The sequence below is a fragment of the Pelodiscus sinensis genome, chromosome 7 (assembly GCF_052426305.1).
Source record: "Pelodiscus sinensis isolate ZL-2025 chromosome 7, ASM5242630v1, whole genome shotgun sequence".
NCBI classification, from domain to species: domain Eukaryota; kingdom Metazoa; phylum Chordata; order Testudines; family Trionychidae; genus Pelodiscus; species Pelodiscus sinensis.
In genome coordinates, this window is record NC_143058.1 from 60,813,739 (window position 1) to 60,837,557 (window position 23,819).

Here is a 23,819-nt window from a genome sequence, read left to right on the forward strand (position 1 = left end):
AAAAAAAAAAAGATGTGGATGCATTGGAGAGAGTACAGCAGAGGGCAACAAAAATGATGAGGGGGCTGGAGCTCAGGACTTATGAGAAGAGGCTGAGGGATTTTGGCTTATTTAGGCTGCAGAAGGGAAGAGTGAGGGGGGATTTGGTAGCAGCCTTCAACTACCTGAAGGGGGGTTTCAGAGAGGATGGAGCCAGGCTATTCCCAGTGGTGATAGATGACAGAACAGAAAGCAGTGGTTTCAAGTTGCAGTGGGGGAGGTCTAGGTTGGATATTAGGAAAAAAATCACTAGGAGGGTGGTGAATGGGTTGCCTAGGGAAGATGGTGAAATCTCCATCCTTAGAGGTTTTTAAGGCCAGGCTTGATACAGCCCTAGCTGGGATAACTTAGTTGGGGCTAGAGCTACTTTGAACAGCGGGTTGGACTATGTGACCTCCTGAGTTTGCTTCCAACCTTAACCTTTAATAGAATCACAGAAATTATCTTCATTCTATTCTCTACTGACAACTGAGGGTGCAACTTACAAACTCAGGTTAAATCTTCAAGAGTCGTCCATGCTAAAGGGCACCTTCTCTCTTGAACCAGACAAAGGTGAAAAGCGGTGTGTTTGTGTGCCACACTTTGGCCGTACAGGCCAGGTTCTGGACTCCAGACACCATTCATTTCTTCTTCATCGGGCAGCTGAGTATTCTCTTGACCTATGCTATGCCCCTTGCAGTCCTTAGCATAGTGAGTATATTTGGGGGAGTGGACGTGGACAGAGTATTAGGAATGAGCCACAGGTTATCACAAGGCTGACAAAAATAGCCACTTGCCTTTCAAGTGGGTGTTGTCTCATAATATATTTAATTTCTAATGATCAGCAATTAATTATGTTTTCAATCTGAACAGTTTATGAAAAATCAGGGGTTTTGAAAAAAGGATTTGTGACTAAAAGATTTTTTGTTGGGAAAACCCACAAACATTCTGATGAGGATGTTGCAGTCCTCCATTTTCATCTCTCTGGGCTGTGCTCCATAATAGGCCTGCATCTCCCATGAGGCACTGCTTCTCTTCACTAAGGGTATGTCTACACTGCGGCCTAAAGTCGAGTTAAGCTACCAACTTCAGCTATGTTAAGTGCGTACCTTAACTTGGCTTTAGGCGCTATCTACACAGCAGTAAGTTGAAGGAAAAATACTCTTCCTCCAACTTCCCTTACTCCTCGTGAAATGAGGGTTATAGAAGTCGGAGTAAGAAGCCTATTACTTCAAAATTCTTTCGAAATAACGGGCCTGCTGTGTAGATGTGCACGCTGTTATTTTGAAATGAGTTATTTCGAAATCAGCGTGCATTATAGACACAGCCTCAGAGGGGAGATTCTGGTGCATGGTGAGGATCATAGTCTCACTAGAGAGCCCAGACTATAAAGAAGAATGGGATCATGAGGCATCTGGACTACACCTTCTATAACGCACAATGGTAGTTTTGTAAATCAAATCAAAATATTTCAGTTGCCCCAAAATGTTTTGGTTTTTGAATTTCTGGTGAAAACACAGACATTTTCCTTGGAGAATTTAGATGAAGACTTCCCCCCCTCACACTTTTCCCTGGAAAAAACCTGAGTAAACACCATTAAATACACAAATATCTGCCAAAATATTTTGCATTCTTTTGATGAGATCTCCTATTCTACTAAAGTCATCATCAGAAAAAGTGACCTGTCAGCTCTCAGCACTGAGGTTTGTAACTGAAACTAGTTCAAGTAAAAGATTCTGTGTCTCCTGCCTTGTTCTGTTTTCAGTACAAGTCGGTGAGAAGAAACCCATCTGCCTTTATCCAAAATGCACAGAAGATCCATTATGGGAAACTCGAGCCGTGAGAGATTTGGTGCCGTGCCTCTCATTGGCATGGCATAGAACTCGCAGTGCAAGGCAGGGAAGGCTTCACATGGTTACAAAACATCTTTGCACTGACCTGAACAGGCTCCTCCAGGGGGGTCAAGTTGTCCTTGGAGTAATGAGGACAGCCTATCCCCGGCCCCTGGGGATGCAACCCTGCCCAAAATATCTGTAGTGAAGTATATGCACCACCCTGAAATGCACCTTCCATTCTTGGAGACACTGCAAATGCCAGGACTTCTGATGGGGTGCTTGGTAGGGTGACCATATTTCCCAAAGTAAATTCAGGACAAAGTGCAGGGCTGGCCAGAGCTGCTTGCCCTGAAGATTCTCCCAAACCACCTGGCATTATTGATTACCCAGGCCACTCAGAACTGGGGCTGGCCGCTGAGGCCTGGGACTACGTTTGTCCACCTGAGACTTGGACTGACTGCCCAAGTCCCACCACCCACTAACACTTCATGTTGCTCCTGGACTCCTCAAATCTTATTCTCTCCCTCAGGGGTGCAACCCATTTTTTGGGGGAGGGGGAGGAACGGGGCAAGAAATTCAGGTCGTCTGGGATGGGACTTAAAAGGGGGACTGTTCCGGCCAAAACAAGACGTATGGTCACTCCTGTCCTGGGACAACTGGCAGTTGTCCTCAGAATTCCTTCTCCAGCTTGCAGCCTCTCTTGACACTGCTCCAGTCCTTTCCACTGGCAACACAGGGCCAGATGGGAGACAGGGTCTCACATCAGGAGGCTTTAACCTGACAGGTGTAATGTTTCCTTGAGCATAAGAATTGTACCCTACAGCAGTGCAAACAAGAGAAGAACAGAGGTCCTTGATAAAACAGAGAAGTAGGTGGAGAAAGGCAGAAAACAATCTACGGCCTCCCCCCACCATCACCATAAAACACCTGACATTCCTTGTTCCTCAATTCTTTCTCGGAAATTAGAACGACAGCCCCCTTGGTGCATTTTATGCTCTTTAACTGTGCAGGCAGGAGCTAATCGCTGTACAAGAGGCATTAGAAAGTGATGCTCACAATGGGAATGTACCTTAAGCATAATCATTTTTACTTTTTGCATTTGTTCCTAAATTATTTTTTGCAAATTTGATGTTACTAATATCTAGTAATTACAGAGTTTCTGTGGCAATGCTTACTTTCTAAAAGCACTCCTCATTTCTCTATCTTCTTAACGATTTGATCGGTCAAATCTCAATAGAGAAGGCTATTCTACTCTTGTTATGAAAATGAAATCCTGCTGCTGTTTCTAACTAATCTCTTTTTACCTCCCAGAAATCCTGCTGGTTCCACGGTTTCCTTTCTTGTTTTTCAGTATTTCAAAGCACTGGACAAACTTTTAGCCATGTGACTCTCATTAAAGTTAATAAGGACTGTGAAGCTAAAACCCCGTGAGCCACTCAGAGTCACAGATGCGAGTCCTAATGCCGAAAATGTGAAGGTTGCTTACTAATGGCATCTTCGAATGGCGTTAAGGGGCGCTACTGATGTAAGGAGTGTCATCCTTCTTAAGGAGACATTAAAAGTAAATCTTGACTACTTTGGGGATGATTAAGGTTATTTGTAGTTTACAGATCCAGAGCAACTCTTCAAAAACTTCTCCAGGGAATATTAACAGCTGCAAACAGTAAGGAAATAAGACACTGAATTTTTCACTAAAAATATTAGGATTTACATACTATGAAAAGGAGACAGTCTCCCAAACATAACATATTAAAAAAAGGGATCGCATGAAAACTCCTCTTTCCTCCGCATTAATCAATTACTGGTAATGACATTTATTTCTAGGAAACCTTTGGTTTAAGAGCTTGGATTTTTTTTCCACTGAAAAAGGGCTTAAAATAGAGACAAAAATAATTATTTTGCACAGAAAGGAATCCAGATTAGAGGTAGACTACTGATCCATCTGGATGATATTCTTGTGATCCCTGACATATCCCACACGGCATCTGTTAGCAATTCTGCCTCAAGAGAAATGAAATATTTAGAAGAATGTATCAAAACACTATTAGTGATCATTTCTCCTTTTTGTGCCATCAACACAGAATGAGCAAATCCACTCTGTCCCAAATCCTGACCCAGAAGAACCTTGCCAATGGACACCAAAGATCTACTATCATTTCCAGCTAAATGGGTTATAAATTTGTCAATTGATTTATGTAAATAGTTGCAAAGATATACATTTTCTTATATAGGCATTCATTTGAGAATGCGTATCAAAAACTGGATTCACTTTGCTTGATAGGAAACTTCTGTACGTTCTGATACACTCAGCACCAACTTATGCTAGCTTCAATGGGAGTAAGAAGCTATTAATTGGAGGTAAGAGTTTGAGAATCAGGCCCCTTTCCTGTCTCCGCAATCAATCACGAGCTTTCAACGAATGTTAACTCAAGGTTAGCATGAAAAGTTATCTGAATTCTATTGACAACCCTTAATGTCAATAACAAGCACTGAGTTCATAGACTTTAAGGCCAGAAAGGACCATCTACGATCATCTAGTCTGACCTCCTGTACATTGCAGGCCACAGAACCTCACCCATCCACTCTTTATCTACCTGGCCTTTCTGAAGCCCTTATTTCTCACTGAGTAGTCCCTCTGTCCAAGGATTATCTCACTTACGTTAACAAGGTCAATCCTGGAGTAAGACACGAGTACACTCCAGAAAGGATCTCAGAATCTGACTGTTACAGATAAGGAAGCTAATGCAAGTTCTCAGGTTAATTTTTGGATATTATCTTTCATTAAATAGTCATTTTTAATTCCTGGAGATTCCAGGACAACCCTGGAGGATTGGCAGCCCTAGCTTTCCATCTCCCTTTCTGTTGAATCCACACACCAGCCTCTTCTTCAATTTGCGCTCTTCTATCTCCTCTCATGGCACGCCCTCAGCTGGTACAAATCAACCCCGCCCCATTGAGTTCTCGGCAGCTACATTCCCGGATTCATAGAATCCTAGAACACTAGAATGGGAAGTGACCTCGAGAGGTCATCGAGTCCAGTCCCCTGCCCTCATGGCAGGACCTAGTACCATCTAGACCACCCCTGCTCTTAAATATCAGGTTAGATAGATATCTATCAGGGATGGTCTAGACAGTACATGGTCCTGCCCCATAAGAAAAATAAAGGGTACATTTTATTTACACCGACTCAGATATCTGGCCCCAATGCAATTTGCTTCCTGTTACTCTCTTATTCCAAGAGCAATACTTGGAAAGACCTAATACACCCTGGTATGTGTTAAGCAAATGAAGCACAAATGTAATTAATACACAATAGAATTACAGTATAATCAACTCATCATCATAAAGGCATCATCTAATTTTAATTTACTGCACTGAAAGAAATGTTAAATAACAAAACAACAGGAGAAAGGCAGAGATCCCAGATTATGAAAACAAGTTGGCAGAGAAAGGTAGACAAAAAAAAAAAAAAGAAAAAAAAAGAGAGAGACCTATCTTTCCCCCTCCATATGAAACACCTGAAGTTCCTTTTCACTGAACTCGTCCTGGGAGTAGTAAATGGAATGACAAGTCCCTTAGTGCATTTTATGCTCTTTAACTGTGCAGATAGGAGATAATCTCTGTGCAAGAAGCACTGGAAAAAGATGCGCACAATGGGAATGTATTTTAAATATCATTTACTGAAATATAACCATTTGCGGCTTTTGTCCTCTTTGCTTTAAAAACCCTTTCTACAAATGGGGAACATGATTAGTGTCTAATCATTGCATTTCTTCCTAATATAGCAGGGATAGCACTCAAAGATCAGTGCACAGCTGCCTGCAATACCCCGTCTTTTGGGTAAAAGTCAGCTTTAGCATTTCCACCAGGGAGATTTATAAAGGGAGACAACAGATTCTGAAGCACAAATCCTGTTGGCTACATTAGGTGTGTTTTCTTTTTTAAATCAGCACTCGGATTTGGCTCGCAAAAGAACACCGTTTTCCACACCACCATCAGGACTGCAACAGGGTCTGAGAGCAAGGAATCTTGCGACTTCATTCTGAACTGAATGCAAAATCTTCAACAGACTACAGCAACTTGACTGGTACAAAAGGGAAAGGAAAATCCTTTCACGCCAGTGTTTTCTTCAAATAAAGCACCAAGTTCAGTTCACTCTGACTCACGGGGGCCTCGTTATTTGGAGAGCTATCAGCTGTTTGAGAAAAACTAAATATTTATGAAATGTCTAATATTTTATGAATGATTATCATGAAGAATGTCAGATCAGAAATGAGCAGCTCCTAATAGCTGCTACTTAAAATGTTTCAATCAGCGAATAACAGAGCAGCACTTTTCACATGAGGTAGGTAACCTATCACCCCACGTGACTAAGTCAGAGCTATGGCAAACAGTTCATAGGCAACCCATGAGCCAAAAATGTCTCACGCAGAGAATAATTATGAAAAAATGAGCCAATGATTAGCATATAATTGTCTTTCTAACTATCAAAAATGGATACGTCCATCACAAATATTATGTGTAAAGAATAGTATCACCAGATTAACCTTCATTGTGGACAGGTCTGCTGGTGGTGGGGGCAAAGGGGCAATTGCCACAGGGCCTGGCAATTGAAAGAGGTTCATGGCTCCCATCTCCCACTGTGGCCAGAGTCCTAAGCCCTTTAAATCACCACCGGAGTACTGTACTGTGCGACATACTCCATGCGGCGCTAAGGGTGGGATGGAGCAGCGCCTCTATCCAGGCAGCACTGAGGCCTGGCTACCCCAGCCCTGCCCCTTCTGCCTAAGCCCCACCCATTCTGGGAGCAGGGAGCTGCCCCCCCACCTTTCCCAGGGGCCCATGGATGCTGTTGGCACCTCTGCCCCATATAATGGCCGTTGTGATATGAGCAACCAGGATTATGACTTCATTGAAGAGCAAGGCAATATTATGAAGGAAAAAGTCCCTATTAAAATCATATGATCAATAGAAAAGATAAAATAGAGCAATAGGCACATGAAAAGGCTTTTGCTGCATCCCTTCCCCCATCTTTGTCTGCACATTGTTTAGATTGCAAGTTCACTGGGGCTGGGACCTCTCTCCTTCCCCATTTGAGCAACACAAGAAAGGCTCTTCTCTGCAAGAGTCACAAATGTCCTGGCCCCTGCTTAATCACTAATGGTACGTCCACATAGCACCCTAAACTCGACATAAGATACGCAATTTGCGCTATGCAAATTGGGTATCTTATTTCAAATCTATTTCAGAATAGCTTATTTTGAAATTTGGTGCATCTATACAGCGCCAAATTTGGAAATAACATGCTATTTTGAGCCATCCCTTATCCCTCGTGCAATGAAATTTACCGGGATGGTGAAATAGCATGCCCGTTATTTGAAAAATATTTCGAAATAACGGGTGGTTTGTGTAGACGTACCCTAATGCTCTACTTCTCCCATTTTCCTGTGCAGATTAAGGTTGTGAGGTACTTTCAGGTCCTGTACAGTATCCTTAACTGCAAGCAGCTCTAACCTCTTTCACTTGTATTTCAAATGGAAGCAGTGTGCCTTTCTGAGAGCCAAATCTGGCCTGGAATATTTCCTCCATTGTATCTAAAATGGATATAATGACCCCAGATTAAAAATGAAGTTCTGTTTGGGGATTTCTCAGCCCAGAGGGCAGGGCAAGAAAGAGATACGGAGCTACCATGTTTTTGTTACCATTTTATTTTGAAGGAAGTTGGGAAGGGTAAGCATTCAACAGGGCAAAGGGCTATTATCAACTAACCACTATAACCAGTCAGAAGGGAGATTGCAAATCTGAGTTACAGAAACAAAACGGGAGACCATGTTATACGTCCTAAGACTTTTCTCTGGAAACCGAACAAACACCTACTGTATACCATGCAAGATGTACCCTACACACACAATCACACACACACACAAGGCATTCCAGTCTAAGGTTGCCTATCCTTAATTTTCAAGGTCAGTATCCATTACAGTTGTTGATACCTCTCCGGATGCTGACACGGTGACATCTTTCCCATTATCACCCACCGATCTGTTGTCATACCCTGTATTACTCATACAACCCTGTCATATTTCATCCAGGAAGCTGAACACATCACCTCCCATCCCCCTCAGAATGGCTTTGGCCTGGAAATTTCATGCCTGTTCCCTAAACAAAGTCTTTTGAACTGCTAGCACAGAGAATTGCTGATGACCCACTAGGAAAACACTTCAGGTCCATTATTAATAAGCGATGTCTTTAAAGGGTAATGAGAACTGGGTGGTTTAGGAGAAAATAGCTCATCCATCATCAATCAACATCTGAAGGATTTGTACAGATGATTTAAGAAGAGTTAGACTGTGTAAAATTGAAATGTCACATTTGTATTGGGGAAATGGGGGCAGTTTGATAATGAAAATGAGAGATTTAACCTTCTGTATTTCGGCTCAGTGACCACCGTCATAAGCTCACGGATGCGGATGCGGTGTATCAACTAGAAACCCCAGACAGCCTTCGATCTCAATTGTGCAATTTCAAGTAAAGATTATCTGGGTCATTAGTTGGAAGCCAGTTGAAAGCTTGGTGGTAATGGCCAAATATCTTTTATTTCTGTGACATTGTGCTCAGTGGTTCCTTCCTACCATGCATGCAGCCAAATTTTCAAAGCACACAGCAACCATCCGCTCTCACTTCCGAATCATTCAGCATTCGGCATGGAGTCTAACAGGGAGCCCTTTCGGAAATCTGAGCCCGCTGAGGGAGGCCAGGATCTTTCGAAAATGCTGTCCCCATGTGCAGAGTCTCAAATTAATGTTAAATGCACCGTACATACTTGTACCACTTGCTTTGGGTTTCAGTTTGGTCTGGTTACAGTGCAGAGGGAAATCAGGTTTTCATTGTGACGCATGCTGATCTTTCCTTTTTTTTGAAGGCGAGTCCTTTCATTCAGCACGATAACACGCAACGTAAACAAACCGAACACATCATTCCAGCCTACCATCTACATGTTTTGTTAGTCTATAAAGTGCTACCAGACTATTTGCTTGCTGTTTTTTTTTTTTTTAAGAGAAAAAGTGCTGGATTTCTGCCACCTGTGCTGTGCATTTTCTGTATTTGCAAGGAGCTGTATATTACTGAATAACCGAACGTTAGGTCAATAAGCTTCGTCTCTGTTCCTTGTGCAGATCTTTGCACCAGTGCACAGTGAATCTAAAGCTCTACCACCCTGATTTTGCAAATGACAGTACAAATGTCAGTGGAGTGTCAGAGCTTTATATATAACTGGAGACAACAATAGAAGCAGCTCAATAAAGTAAATAGAGCAAATGGAGTAAAAAAGATGACTCCTATTTTCATATCTTGTTCTGAGCAATAGGGCTTAAGAGCATGATTAAAAATAAACCCCCACATAGTCTCCTGTCATAGTTTCTCTCTCATTATAGTTTCTCTCATCTGGGAGTTTTCCTGATGTTGCTAAACTTGCATTATTGTGACAGATTAAACCAATGGATACCTTCTTAAAGGAACAATGTACAGCACCTTAGAGACTAAGGGTATGTCTACACTACAGCATTATTTCAAAATATCTAATTTTGAAATAGTTTATTTCGAAATAACGCGTCTACGCACAAAATGCATTTCAAAATAGCTTTTTGCTATTTCGGAATAGTGCGTCCACACTGAGTGGATGCTGAATCGCATTTAAGGCAGGCTGGAACCAAGTCCGGCAGGGCATCAGGTCAGGAGTTACTTTGCGTGGCTGCTGCCTGAGGCTATCTGAGGCCTGTGCTTAAAGGCAGCTCCCCTGGACAGCCAGTTCTCAGGTTTCCCTGCTTGCATGCCTACCTTGATGAAGGATAGCAAAGCATTTTGTCTCTGCGTGCTGTTTCCCCTCACTCGGGACACCACAGCACTCTGCATCATGGAGCCAGAGCTGCCCCTGGGCATGCTGGTGATTCTCTTGGATGCATTGCTGCAAGCCTGGTTGCACTTGCCATCTGGGAGGTCCATCAGGGGGCTGTCAGTATCCAGGAGGCCCTGCGGGAAAGTTTCCACCCTGAGGAGCACTAAGAGCCTCCCTGGTCTGCCTCACTGGGGTCTTGTGCCTCATTCCTCCCTCATGTCCTTCCACTTACCCCTCCCTAACCCCCCTTCCTGATGTAAAATAAAATACATGTATTTTCATGAACACAACTGGGGAGGGGGAATGAAACTCTGGCGAGACTGGGGAAAGGAGAGGGTGGAAGAAGGGAGGGAGAAACCTGGGAGGAGGGAGCTGGAAGGGAAAAGCAAAAGGAAGAAGGGGGAGGGGAACCTCAGGGCTCAGGGTTGGAGGTCTTGCTGGACCAACTTGATTTTCATGTGAACCTGCTCCTGGGTTCACATGCGGCCTTTGGTGGCCAGGCTGGCAGCTATCCTGCCATAGACAGCCACATTCCTCCATCTAGTGTGGAGATCATGGAAGTTGGGGGCATCCCCCCAAAACCTGAATAAGGTCCACGATCTCCACCCTGGACCAAGAAGATGCCCACCTTCTCTGGGCCCTGGCAGACTGCTCCTGGGCACTGGTGGTGGGCTGGCTGTCAGTGGCTGCTGGCTCATGTTTTGGGGCCACTGTGTCAGGGGCAGTGACTGCTGGCTCTGGGCTGGCAGGCTTGGAGCTGGCACAGGCACTGTGGCCAGAGTATGCCCCTATAAGGGCTCTGGGGCAGGGGGAAGGAGAGGAGTGTTCTTGGTTGAGGCTAGAGTGTCCACCAGGGCACCCTGGGAAGGCTGGAGGCCCCCTATTTAGAAATAAGTGTCTACAAAGCACTTATTTAAAAATAGCAATTTTGAAATTGGTGTTATTCCTCGTGGAATGAGGTTTACCAATTTAGAAATAAGCCTTCCGCTACTTCGATTTAATTTTGAAATAACAGAATGGCTGTGTAGATGCTAGTAAAGTTATTTCAAAATAATGGCTGTTATTTCAAAATAACTTTGCTGTGTAGACTTACCCTAACAGATGTGTTAGGTCATGAATTCTTGTGGGTAAAACCCACTTCATCAGATGAGTTGGAGTGGAAATTACAGAACCCAGGGGATATATAACTGCAAAAGAATTTTCCTGTCAAGTAGGACCAGTCTTAAGGAAGCTAATTAAGTCAGACCTGATGTGTCTCATTCATAGTATTAGATGTGGAAATGTGAATATCAAAGGTGGGGGAGTTGCCTTTGTAGTCTGTTAACCAGTTAAGATCTTTATTCAAGACTAAATTGATAGTGTTGAACTTGTAAAGGAACTCCAGTTCAAATGTCTCCCTCTGTAATCGGGTGATAAGATTCTTTTGTAGAAGGATGGCTATGTTTAAATCCATTATTGAATATTCAGGGAAGTTAAAAGGATTCCCTACAGTTTCTGTGTGTTATCATTCCTGATGTCTGGTTTGTGTCCATTTATTTTTTGGCACAGTGACTGTCTTGTTTGGCCAATATACATGGCCTGCAATTGGCAGGTAACACTTTTTGCTGTTATATATACCCTGGATTCTGTAATTTCTACTCCAATTCATCTGATGAGGTGGCTTTTACTCATGAAAGCTGAAGACTAATACATTTGTTAGTCTGCAAGGTGCGACAGCACTGCTAATTGTTTCTAAAGTTACAGATTGACATGGCTATCCCTCTTGAGACTTCTTAAAGGAAGTGTGAGAACTGAATTTGGAGGTGACGGTATCTTTAATTATCCCCTCTCTTCTTCTGGCCTGCTAAATACTCCCACTTTCCACCTCTTCCATCAAAATCTACCTTTCTTCACTGGTACCCACGTGAGCTGAGCACCTATTCATGTTAGGCGGGTCACTCAACTTCTCATTTCCTCTAAAATAATTGGGCAGAGCAAAAGATTACCCAGCTCACTGGAGTGTTATGGAGGGCAAATTTATTAAAGCAAGGTGCCTTGAAATTCTAGAATGTGCTAAGTATTTATTGTCAATATTATTACTGACAACAACCTATTGCTGCCTGGTTCTCCTTACTCTCTTTTCTTTGTCCTCCACGTGGACCAAAATTCAGCCGCTAAATTCATTTTTTCTTTCATTCCACTATACATAACCAGCTTTGATCTGGTAGCTGAGTTCCCATGCCTATTTTAAAGTAAAAGACAATCAGTTCTAATGTTATAAACCCTTCATTCTGATCTATATTTAGCTCGTTGACTGCCACAATTATTATTTCTCCTTTTCCTTCTCCCCGACTATGCTGCTTAACCTAATTCATGCTTGTTTGCAGCCAATCTGGTTTGAAACATTCTGGTAGAACAAACTTCCTTGCGACAGGCAAATCACAATGGGCCTGATTTCCATCTCATTTATATCAAAGTAAATCAGAGGTAATTCCATTGCACTCAGGGGAGTTCCACTAGCATAAAATTGCTGTCAGATCATCTTGACCAACAAAGGAAACTGACTACTTTTTTTAATGTGACCTACCATATTTTAGATTGTCTCCCATTCTAACTTGTTTCTGATCTATACCACTGCAGCCTTGTTTGGGCCGCTGATGGCTTTCATGTCCATATTTAATTGCAGAATACACTTTATTCCTGGACAAGGAGCTGTATTTTCTAACATTGCCATCTCTATGCAATTAAATATATTCCCAACTGATTAACCTGTAGCAAAACAATGCTTTGTCCATACTTCTGGTCAAACAGGATGCAGCACTGATAAACTACATCCATCCAGACATTCTTGCAGAGTGCTTTTACTGTATAGACAATGCTAGAAAATGTGTGCTCGGAAGAAATTACAGGGAAGATGAACTTCAGACTGATGCATGTTGGGAGGCACAGGGCTAATTAGCTAGATGACAGTCTTTTACAAAGGACAGAGATGGAGAAGAGGAGAAAATTCTTGGAAAGTCAAATCTCATGAAGGCCAGTTAGCTGAGGGCCGCTGGGCAAATTCCTGGCACTAAAAATTCAAATAATTTTGCAGTTCTTTGTTTCACAGGATTTCCAATTATAGATAATATAATGTAATAAGAAGTGATCTAAAAGTGTAAAAATTAAAAAAAAAATGGAGACTCCTCAGAAACACCACTTTATTGGCTTCTCAGCCTTCAGAAGTTCACTTGTTTATATATTTTATTCATTTATTCTCTCAGCTGTATCAATATGCAGTCAGTTGGTATTCTAGTTAAGGTAGTTCCAGAATACTGATGCTGCTAGGATCATATGAACCGAGCTACTATTAATCATTATCACAATACTTTGCCTCAAAAGGCCATTTATAGCCTTTCCAGAAGGAAGATGAGAGTATGTCTACACTGCAACACTATTTTGAAATAACTAGCATTATTCTGGAATAACTTAGTCCGTGCCTACACAGCAGGCAGTTATTTCAAAATAGTGTCAAAATACTGTCAAGCTGGAGGACTTCTTACTCCAACTCCTGTAACCCTCCTTGTATGAGGCGTAAGGAAGAGTGCTCTCTTTTAAAGTAAGTGCTGTGCAGATGCTCCCAATTTTGAAATAAGCTATTTCGAAATAAGATACACACCTGACGTAGCTCAATTTGTGTAGCTTATTTCGAGTGAAGCCCTGAAGTGGGACTGGTCAAAAGATACTGGGATGACCCGAGCAGGTTTTCTCCCTCTGAGTAAAACACTGGCTCCTAGAAAGAAACCATTTTCTGTAGGCCCAAGAACAGATGGCTTTCTATCACTGATGAGAGAGAGAGAGTCTCTTGAGATCCATTTTCTACAACTGTACCTGAGGATTTCTACCCATGCTCTCCAAGGGATGCTCAGCTTGTTCTACACATTGCTATTCACCCAGGGAGTATGGAAGCTGCTGGTTGACAGAGATCGTATTGGATGAAAGGCTGAAGGAGATGTAAGGCACTATAATCTCCATGAGGGAGATATTGGAGTAGGCATTAAAGGGGGCAGAGTTAAGGTGGTGAGGAATGATACCTTCAACCTACATTTCCCATATAAGTCCCAAGTAAAGAAACCTTCACTCCACATTTCTCTGTTTTGCAATATTTATGTTTTGAGACTCCTACTGGAGAGAGATCTGGCCCCATGATCCACTCACTTTTTCAATGCCTTTAAGAAAACCTTCCACAGGCCAAGGGAGAATTCCCCCTATGCAAGCTCTCCCTGGCAACACTGCTCCTCCAGCCCAAAACTCCAGCACTGGGAATCAAGCTGAGGGGGTGGAACCAGAGACGTCATGGGTTGCCTGCAGGAAGCATGGCAAAGTCTCATCCTGGTGTTCTCCAAAGGCACAAGCCTGCAACCTTAACTCTACATTAACAAAGCTTTTCACACGCAGGGAGAAAGAGAGGCGCCACATGATGAGGGCCTATTCTGTCTCCGGGGGTGGCACTAGGCAATTCAAAGCAAAGACACTTCTAACGTGCATATTGCTTCAGCAGACCCCTCTCCTTATGCTCACATTCCGGCTGCACTAAAATGCCCAAAGTCAATTTAACACCTCACTGGTGTTATGGTTCCTCCCCTTCTAGGAGTCCCTTGTCCTGGTGTGAACAATATTTTCTAGTTAGCGACTGCGGCTCACTTCGCACATTGGCCGTCTGTCACAGCTTCCTTTTTGCAGCTGGATAGATCACGCAACCAGGCAGCATCTTACACTGCCCATTACGTCTCCTCATGTGCCAATTCTGAGCATTTTCCCTCCGTTCTCATTCTCAGTCCTATGGCTGCTTCCCAGCGGAGGTGGTGATTGACTAAAGCAGCAAAAAGTGGTTGCTGTTTTTAAAAAACCAACTGCATGAGTTGAGGTGGGGGATGTTGCAGACAGTTTTAGCACTGCTTGCATTTTTCCAAGGCTTTCATTATCACTGGGTACAGTGATCAAATTAGATTCCAGAAGGGAGCAGTGCAAAAGAAGAGAAATGTAAATTTTAGGCGGCTCACCTGACACTTCCTCCCATGAAAATCCCTAGCTGGGGAGGGCGCCAGATTGGCCCAGGAATGAGAGGGTTAATAATAGTCACTCTCCTCAGGTTCGTCCGTCTTCCTAAAATCTGCTGCGGCTCTGTGCCTAAGTTAATGCTGATGCTTTCTCGCTTATCACACAACATGAATGCAGAGGAGAGGAGGCTCACATTTCAGGTTGCCAGACAGAAGCTGGCATGGTGCAATGTAGTCAGAGTACGTGGGAAGAGGAATTCACAAGATGTCTGGTGTTTTCCTCAGGCGCTGAGTGGATTGGTTCATTTTGGGAGTCAAAATGTGACTCCCTACGGTTGACAAACCACGCATTGGCTACTCTATTAGAAGAAAACACCGTGAAGTTGATCCCCTGAAAGCTTTCTCCCCTCACATCACCTAGGAGACAATATTGTCCATTTTCATTACGCTCTGTGCAAGACATCCATTTTCTACATGTGAGGTTAAAAAAAAAATCAGTCACCAGCTTAAAAGAAGGATGCAATTGCTTAACCATCATGCCTTTGTCTCAGGAGCAATACGGGCTGTGTTTGATATTAAAATCCAGTAGGCCAAGTTCTCTCTAGTGCTGCCCCAAACCTGGTGGAACATGCAGTATTCTGACAAGCACATTTCATTCGGGAGTCCACTCGTCCTTCACCTCTTTGGCACGGGAGACAGCGATCTGAAGCTCTGGAAGCCTTTCATCTGTATCTGAGGCTCATCTGGCACAGCAGAGATTTGAACTCACATCCGTTCAAAGGGCAGAAACGGCATGTTAGAGTAGCACCCCGCATTGCACAGCAGAGCTACCATATGGCACACTGCAGGCAGCCCCCGGGTTACGTACAAGATAAGGACCGTAGGTTTGTTCTTAAGTTGAATTTGTATGTAAGTCGGAACTGGTGTCCAGATTCAGCCGCTGTTGAAAATGACCAGCTGCGGCTGAATCGGACACGTCTGGGGCAGAGCAGCTGGAGTGCTGCTGGATTGGTCTGGAAGCACCAACCCTTGGCGCGGCGGGACAAACCCGGCAGCATCCCAGCTGCTCTTGGGGATGCCTGGGGCAGAGCAGCTGGGGTGCTGCTGGATTGGTCTCGCAGCGCCGCTCCTTGGCGCTACTGGACCAACCCGGCAGCACCCCAGGTGCTCTGCCCCAGGTGTTCCCAAGTCAGCCACTGCTGAAACTGACCAGCGGCTGACTACAGGAAGCCCGAGGTAGAGCTGCTCTGCCCTGGGCTTTCTGGAATCAGTCGCTGGTCAGTTTCAACAGCGGCTGAATCTGGACACCTGGGACAGAGCAGCTGGGGTGCTGCTGGGTAGGTCCCCGCAATGTCGCACCTCGGCGCTGCGGGGACCAGCACCCCAGCTGCTCTACCCCACGTGTCCCCAAGTCAGCCGCTGCTGAAACTGATCAGCGGCTGATTCCAGGAACCCCGGGGCAGAGCAGCTCTACCTCGGGCTTCCTGTAGTCAGCCGCTGGTCAGTTTCAGCAGCGGCTGACTTGGGGACGCCTGGGGCAGAGCAGCTGGGGTGCTGCTGGGTTGGTCCCGTAGGGCCACACCTCGGCGCTGTGGGACCAACCCGGCAGCCCCCCAGCTGCTCTACCCCAGGCGTCAGCAAGAAAAGCCTGGTCTGCTGGGTGGGGGGTGCACTAGCTGTGCACCCCCCACCCAGCAGACCAGGGAGACGTGGAGCGGCTTTTCTCACCACAGAGGACGCGGGCGGTGGGACCATGGCGCGTCTTGGCGGTCCCGCCGCCCGCGTCCTCCGCAGCGAGAAAAGCCGCTCCGCGTCTCCCTGGTCTGCTGGGGGGAAGCGCCCCCCGCACCGCTGGAGGCGGCAACAATGGGGGAGGCACCCCGCACTAGCTGCGCCCCCTCCCCCCCGTTTGTAACTAGGGTTCCAACTTAAGTCGGACTGACATAACCTGGGGCCTGCCTGTATATGGTTCCGGTTTCTTTAGGGGTCACGGAGAAATCATAGCTGGGGAAAACACACACACACCCATACACACAACTAATGTATTAGAAGGCAAGGCGACAAGAGAGGTACTCAAATATACAGAAGAATTTCTTATGATGACTTAAAAGAACTCCCTTTAATAAAAATTCTGCTCTTTCTTATTTGGTGAATTAGATTCACCTACAAGGATAATTATCCTTTCAGAGTATATGAAATGATTCTTGTCAGACAAGAATAAACAGGGTGGTGAAAATGTCTCAAGGCTACAACGCAATAAGATGCCTGTATTTTTAAATTGGTCTAGGGGGTTCCTTTAGAATTTCCCACGTAAGCACACATCTCAGTTGTATATTCCCTTTCTTAATTAAAACTAAGATTAGTTACAATTTTCACTTTTTAAAAAAAGGATGCACTTTCATGAGGCAAAAATATCTCCCTTCGCATACTAATATCTTAGAAGAAGAAGGAAATCATTTATAAACGTGGACCTACTAACTACTAATATTAATACCTTCTTGAACACAGGTCTGCAACCTACGTCTCAGTATGGAACCAAATATGGCTCTTTTGTCATTTTCAAAATACATGCAACTTTTAAAATTAAAAATTTTAAAAATACGTAATTTCTTGTGGAGCTTGAGTGTGTGCAGGAACCTGATTTGGACCAGTTGTGATGTAAACGTGAAAGAAATGTGCGAAAAGATGCAGCAGAAGTAATATTAAAGAAAGTCCGTGAGTACAATGTTTAATTTGTCCTATTATGAATCAGCATGTCAATTATCGATAATATTAAGTGATATGTTTTCAGTCATGCAAATGGGCATTCTTATACTGGCTCTTTGTTGACCACTTGTTCTGATCTTTGATGTAGTTTGGGTCTCTGGTTTGAAAAGGTTGTTGACCCCTGTTCTATAAGGCAGTAAAACAAGCTTCACCGCAGATGCTGGAAGATTTTTCTTACCATCAATAAGGTTGTCAGCAGCAGCATCATTCCACAGAGAGTCCGACAGACCAATAGGAGACAACGATTTTGCCTTGAAGAACACACTCCACACAAATTGCTGTACACTCTACCAGAACTGAACTCAGGACCTCATTAGATACTCTCTACCTGTGTTCCCTCTAATCTTTTCCGTCCACATGTGGATTTTTTCTATCCATGTGAGGAATAAAGTTTTATGTGCTCTGAGGCACATGCAAATGTGCACCACCATCAGAAAAAAAACATAGCAATGGGCACTCTGCTAATCAGCTGGGCAGCATCTGAATTTATCTTGAGTGGACGCACAAGCACCCAGCGTAGAGGGAATACTGCTCACTACCAAACTGACAGCAAAACATTGATAACTGTTCTTTGAATAGGTTTGATTTATAATGAGCGTAGCTGTGTCTAGATGGTGATGTTCTTCCGAAAAAAGGTATGCAAATCGTGAATCACAATTTTCATACCTTTTTCCATTTCTTTTGTTGGAAGAAGCTTTTCTGACATTTGGCCCATCTACACAGGGCCAAATGTTGGGAACCCTCCTTTTTTTTGGCACGTCCCTTTTTCCTTGTGAAATGAGGTTTACAGGGATGCCAAAAAAAAGCATCTGCTCCTCTGAAAAAAAATTCGGAAGAGCAGATGCATTCCTTGGACGCGGCAGAGTTCTTCTGCTGTGTACACATAGCCTGTGTCTACACTGCCCAGTCCCTCCTGTGTGCCACCAGCACCAGCCTGAGGTGACATCCACACTTCAGTTTAAGGGCAATGTAAACCTGGTGTATTGGAATTGGGAGGTACTGGCCTCAGGTGGTCAGCCAGGGTGCTCCACGCTCTACTCCAATGCTCTTCAGCAAAAGCCCCGGGAACTTTGGAATACACATGTCCCATTGGAGCAGCACAGGGATCTCACCAGCACAGTGGAGCATGCCCAGGATCACAAACGCCTGCAGCATGGGGCATGGGGGCAACAGCAGATCTGACTGGTGTGGGAACAAGGGCAGAGAGCCTGTGCAGGCAGAGCTCCGAACCACAAAAACACGGATATCAATGCCAAAACCGCAGAGGACACGGTGGGTAAAGGTCACCCGAGGGATATGCAGCAGCCAGTGGACTACTTGGAGAATACCGCACCACAGGACAAGGTTGGTTCTGAGCCACAGACATGGGAGGCCCATAACCACCCGCCTCAATATTTGCAACCCATGAGGCCCTGGGACCTTAGCCCAGAATTCCAATCTGTGGCAGGAACTGTGGGATAGCTACCCACAATGCATCACTCCTTAAGTCAATGTAGCCCTTGGCATTGAAGATGTGCTCGGTTGAGCATGGGGCTGTGCAAAAATCACATCGGTTACATCAGATGCTCAAAGTCAAATTAAATATAATCAGCCTTGTTTTGTAGTGTGGGCAATATCAAGGGCTGACAAGGAGCCCTTGGAGTAGCAGCAGGTCGTGGATAAATAGCCTGACAAGACACTGGTTTTTTACCTTAGGATTTCTGCTTTCATAATTTCGATCTGTCCATTAAATAGCCAAAACCCCTGGCTCGATGGGAGAGTTAGAGAGAGAGAGAGAGAGAGGGAGAGAGCGAGAGAGCAAGATGTTGAACTAAAAAGAAACCCCAGGGAGAAACAGGGAAAAGCTACACAGAGCGCTTTCATGTGCTTTGACTCACCAAGGTAGTACAGGAGTCGCACGCTCAAAATGAATAGGTCATCTGGAATTTAGATCTTATGCAGATTGTGCTGGGTTACCCATGAGCCGTTAAAGTGACACTTCTTTTGTATCCCCGCTTCAATGAGTAAGGAATCAAGGTTGCTGGTGCCTTCTTTATACTTTCATCCTCAACTATATTAGTGCAGAGATGTACCACAGACTGGAATCTCTGTCTCCTGGAGGTAAAACAACCAAAAATTGCTCTTTGTGGACCAGCCAAAGGAGTGGCTTATTTATTTGAAGGCAAGGTGTGAGTAGAATCACAGAAATACCAGGCTAGATGGGACCACAAGAGATCCTCAAGTCCAGCCCTGGGTGGTGGGGCAGGACCAAGTAACCTAGATCACCCTGTCAGCTGATTGTTCAGTTTGTATTTAAAATCATCCCAACACTGCATTTGTGGTCTTGCCAGTGCCAAACATAGCATCACCTCCTCTGTCTTACTTACAGCACTCCCGTTAATATACCCCCGAATAATATTAGCATTTTTGTAGGTGCCTCACACAGGCACCTCTCATTCACTTTGTGATCCACTGTAACTCCAGATGCTTTCCAGCAGTACTCCCACTTGCACAATTGTTCCCCAGTTTGTCGTGGCACATTTGGTTTTTCCCATCTTAAGTGACGTACTGTGCGCTTGTCTTTATGGAATTTCATCTCATAGACTTTAAGGTCAGAAGGGACCAGTATGATCATCTAGTCTGACCCCCTGCACTGTGCAGGCCACAGAATCTCACCCACCCTTCTTAGAATAATCCTCTCACCTATGTCTCAGATATTGAAGCCTTCAAATACTTTGAAGGCCCCAAGATGCAGAGAATCCTCCAGCTGTGATCTGTGCCCCATGTTACAGAGGAAGGTGAAAAACCTCCAGGGTCTCTGCCAATCTACCCTGGAGGAAAATTCCTTCCCAACCCCAAATATGGCGATCAGCTAAACCCTGAGCATGTGGGCAAGACTCACCAGCCAGACACCCAGAAAGTTCTCTATAGTAACTCCTATCATCCCTCCATTGACCTATTTCCCACTGATAATAAATGGTCAATTAGTTACCAAGATCATGTTCTCTTGCTGAGTGCAAAGAGATTCTCCAATTTGTCAAGGTAATGTTGCATTTTAAACACCTCTTGTGAAGGGTCTGCAACCCCTCCCAGCCTGGTGAAATCTACAAATTTTATAACCATACTCTCCACTCCATTGTCCAAGTCACTGATGATAATATCAACTACAGTAAAATCCAGTGGTCCGGCATCCAATGGTCCAGCACTCCTGATGGTCCAGCACCATCAGGAACCTGGAAGCGCTCCAGACAGCCGGACAATTGGAGCTGCTCTGCCCCCGGCTTCTCCAATTCAGCTGCTGCTGAAACTGACCAGCGGCAGATTCAGGGAAGCCGGGGGCAGAGCAGCTGGGGTGCTGCCACGTTGGTCCCACAGCGCCGAGGGGTGCATCCCCCCTACTCCACCCCAGACTCTTCATAGCCCCCCCTTCCGATGGTCTGGCATATTTGATAATCTGGCAAGCCCTGGATCCTAAAGGTGCCGGATTATCGGAAGTTTACTGCGATACCAAACCTGACCACATAAGACTTCATTAGATACTCTCTACTAAATTGACAGTAAAACATTGATAACTACTCTATGAAAATGGCCTTTCAAGCCTAAAGTAAGGAGGACCCAGTGTGGAGTTCTTCTCTTTTTGATACATAGATTGCGGGACTTTAATGCTCAGGAATAGGTGGGATTCATCTGTGCTTTCGGTGAGGGGCTAAAGAATCACTGCATCCCGAGATCCCTGTGACAGCGTGAGTAAAGCCACACTGAGCCACCAGAAGGGACCATGGAGATGTGTCCAGTCACAGAGATCGCTAAGATTTTATTATGGAGATCAATAAACTGAAGTTTCCTAAAAGGCTGTATTAAAAACCAATGGAAGTGGACACCCTCCAATTAGCCTGAGTATAGAAAGCATCCGAGCACATGCTTAAAAAAGACAGGCCTAGCTGCACCAGATAGGTGAAACAGTGCCATAGGCTATGCACTTCTGCCCTCTCTCAGCAGAGATCTGAAGAGCTGACACCAAGCTCATTCTCCATGCAAATTAAAAAACATATATGAAAATCACTCATTTGCCGCTATTGCTGGTACAGGTGATTTCTTGCTCAAGGAAAAATAGAGGAAGATTTCCTTAACAGCAATGCAAGTGAGGTTGTGCTTTGGTGTAAACCAGAAATGTTCATGCAGCCATCTTGAAATCTCTTTGATCTCCTTTCTCTGCTTCTGCAAGTTTTCAGTCATCCCACTAGTGACCAGAAAAGAATATCGCATCACTAAGGGGTCATGTCCCAAATAAAGAACAACAAATAGCTGAATGTAAAGCCAATATTTCACATACAGTATTTGTCAAACAATGTTGACTAAGCAACAGACTTATTCAAAAAAATCATAAAGAAAAAAACAGCCCCCAAATTCCTCTTACAACTGAAGATGGACATCTTGTTACAAGATTAAATATTGTACTGTCTCAGTGATTTAAAGCTAATAGTATGCAATACTGTAACCTTTAGGAAGACTTCCATCCTCACTTCTATTTCTTCAAATGCATCAGAGACTACATGTAAGATATTATTACTGATTAGTGCTATTCATTATTCCAAAGCAAGCTTGAATTGCCTATTTGGTCAATAAAACACATATATGCAAATAAAAGACAAACTAATGTTTAAGTTTTAAAATAATTATGGTCTTTAAGAAAACAAATTCATCTCCAAATAACTGTCTCTCCTAAACTGTGTCTTAGCTATGATTATTCAGTGACTCAGCTCCCAGGGTGGCAATTAGGAACTGGCAAAAAGCGTGGCTGAAGCAATAACAGTACTTAATAAAGGAACTGGATAACTTCTATTATCAAGAAAGAAAACCTAGACAGCGACAAGGGAGTGTGTTATTATTCCACAAAAGCAACGTCGATATTTGCCAACAACAATAACAACAAGTTCTACAGATTGACCACCATTATTTCCTACTTTAAGTTCGTGGGGGGAGGAGGGATGATACGGAATTTCAGGTAATTTCTGCTGCAATTGTGGTTGACTTTTTAAATAGTAACCATTCAGGCACTAAAATAAGTGGTTAGATTTAGATGCATACATGAAAGCTGAGCTGAAAATCTGGCCCATTCCACTGGGTATTGAGTGTTTGAAATTCTTTTTGCAAGCTCTCCTGAAAATGTGTGTCTATGTATCCTGCAAAATAATGAAGTACAAATACTTGTAGTTCTCCATCTGACCTGGCATGGTGATTTCTCCAGTCCTTTACAAAGAACTTATACCATGATTCCACATTAGGAGCCATGAATGGGAATGTGATTCCACAGAGGACAGGACTCATGCCAGTAGACACTGGTATAACATTAGGGCTCTTGTCTGAAGAACATTCCTAGGCCACATGGGCTACGTCTACACTACACGGAAGATCGACTCTCCGAAGGTCGGTCTTCTGGTGTTTGATTTAGTGGATCTAGTATAGACCCGTAAATCGAACACTGAGGGCAGCTCTGGTGGGTATCCTGTACTCCTCCTTTGGTGAGGAGTAAGGGAAGCTGATGGGGGCCAACGCTCCCATCAGCCTCCCACTTTGTGGACAGCGGGGAAACACAATTTAACATACATCAACTCCTGCTATATAATGAATGAAGCTGGAGTTGCGTATCTTAATTCAACCTTCCTCTGTAGTGTAGAGCAGGCCAGGGGCACTGGCCTGTTGAAGACATCCCCACAAGCAAGACTAGAGTAAGCAGAAAACATTGCTACTTCTCTGCCACTTACACAAGCACCGTACTTCATATGTGTATTTCCAATCCATCTGTTTGAGGGGAAAAAATGAAAACTCTGGTTTTTTATCTGTGTAAACAATTTCATGGGAAAACAGATGGACTGGATGTAATTGTACAGATGCTGAAGGTATAAAAATGGTAACAGGCTTGAGTATTTATTTAGGATTTCATCTCAACGCAAACGCCTAAATCCCTATCTTTTGCAAACACTGACTAGTGGTCTTTTCCAAAGGTGTGTTTAAATATGGGATTCATATTACAGCACTAACCTCAGAACCTCTGCTGCAGCACCAGTCACAGTTACTACCTTCTTACCCTGTGTCATGATCATGAGGGTTAGCCAGCAGCCTGGGGACTAAGGGGTTAACTATACCTAACTCAGGTAGCCAATAGGAATGTAGGTAGGAATCTCAAACTAAGACAAGGGCATTTTTGGGTTTCCTTCCTTTGTCTCTGGGAGTTCCCTCTAGCTACTGAGGAAGACAGACATGTCTCTCTCTCTCCAAGAAACAATTCTTCACTTTCTGTAAGTAGGG

The 23,819-nt window shown here is 44.1% G+C and overlaps 1 protein-coding gene across 6 annotated transcripts in view; it reads right to left on the minus strand.

Annotated features, from left to right (window-relative positions):
* Positions 1-23,819, minus strand: part of ERBB4 (erb-b2 receptor tyrosine kinase 4) — a 923,012-nt gene that overhangs the window by 302,124 nt on the left and 597,069 nt on the right. The window lies entirely within an intron of this gene.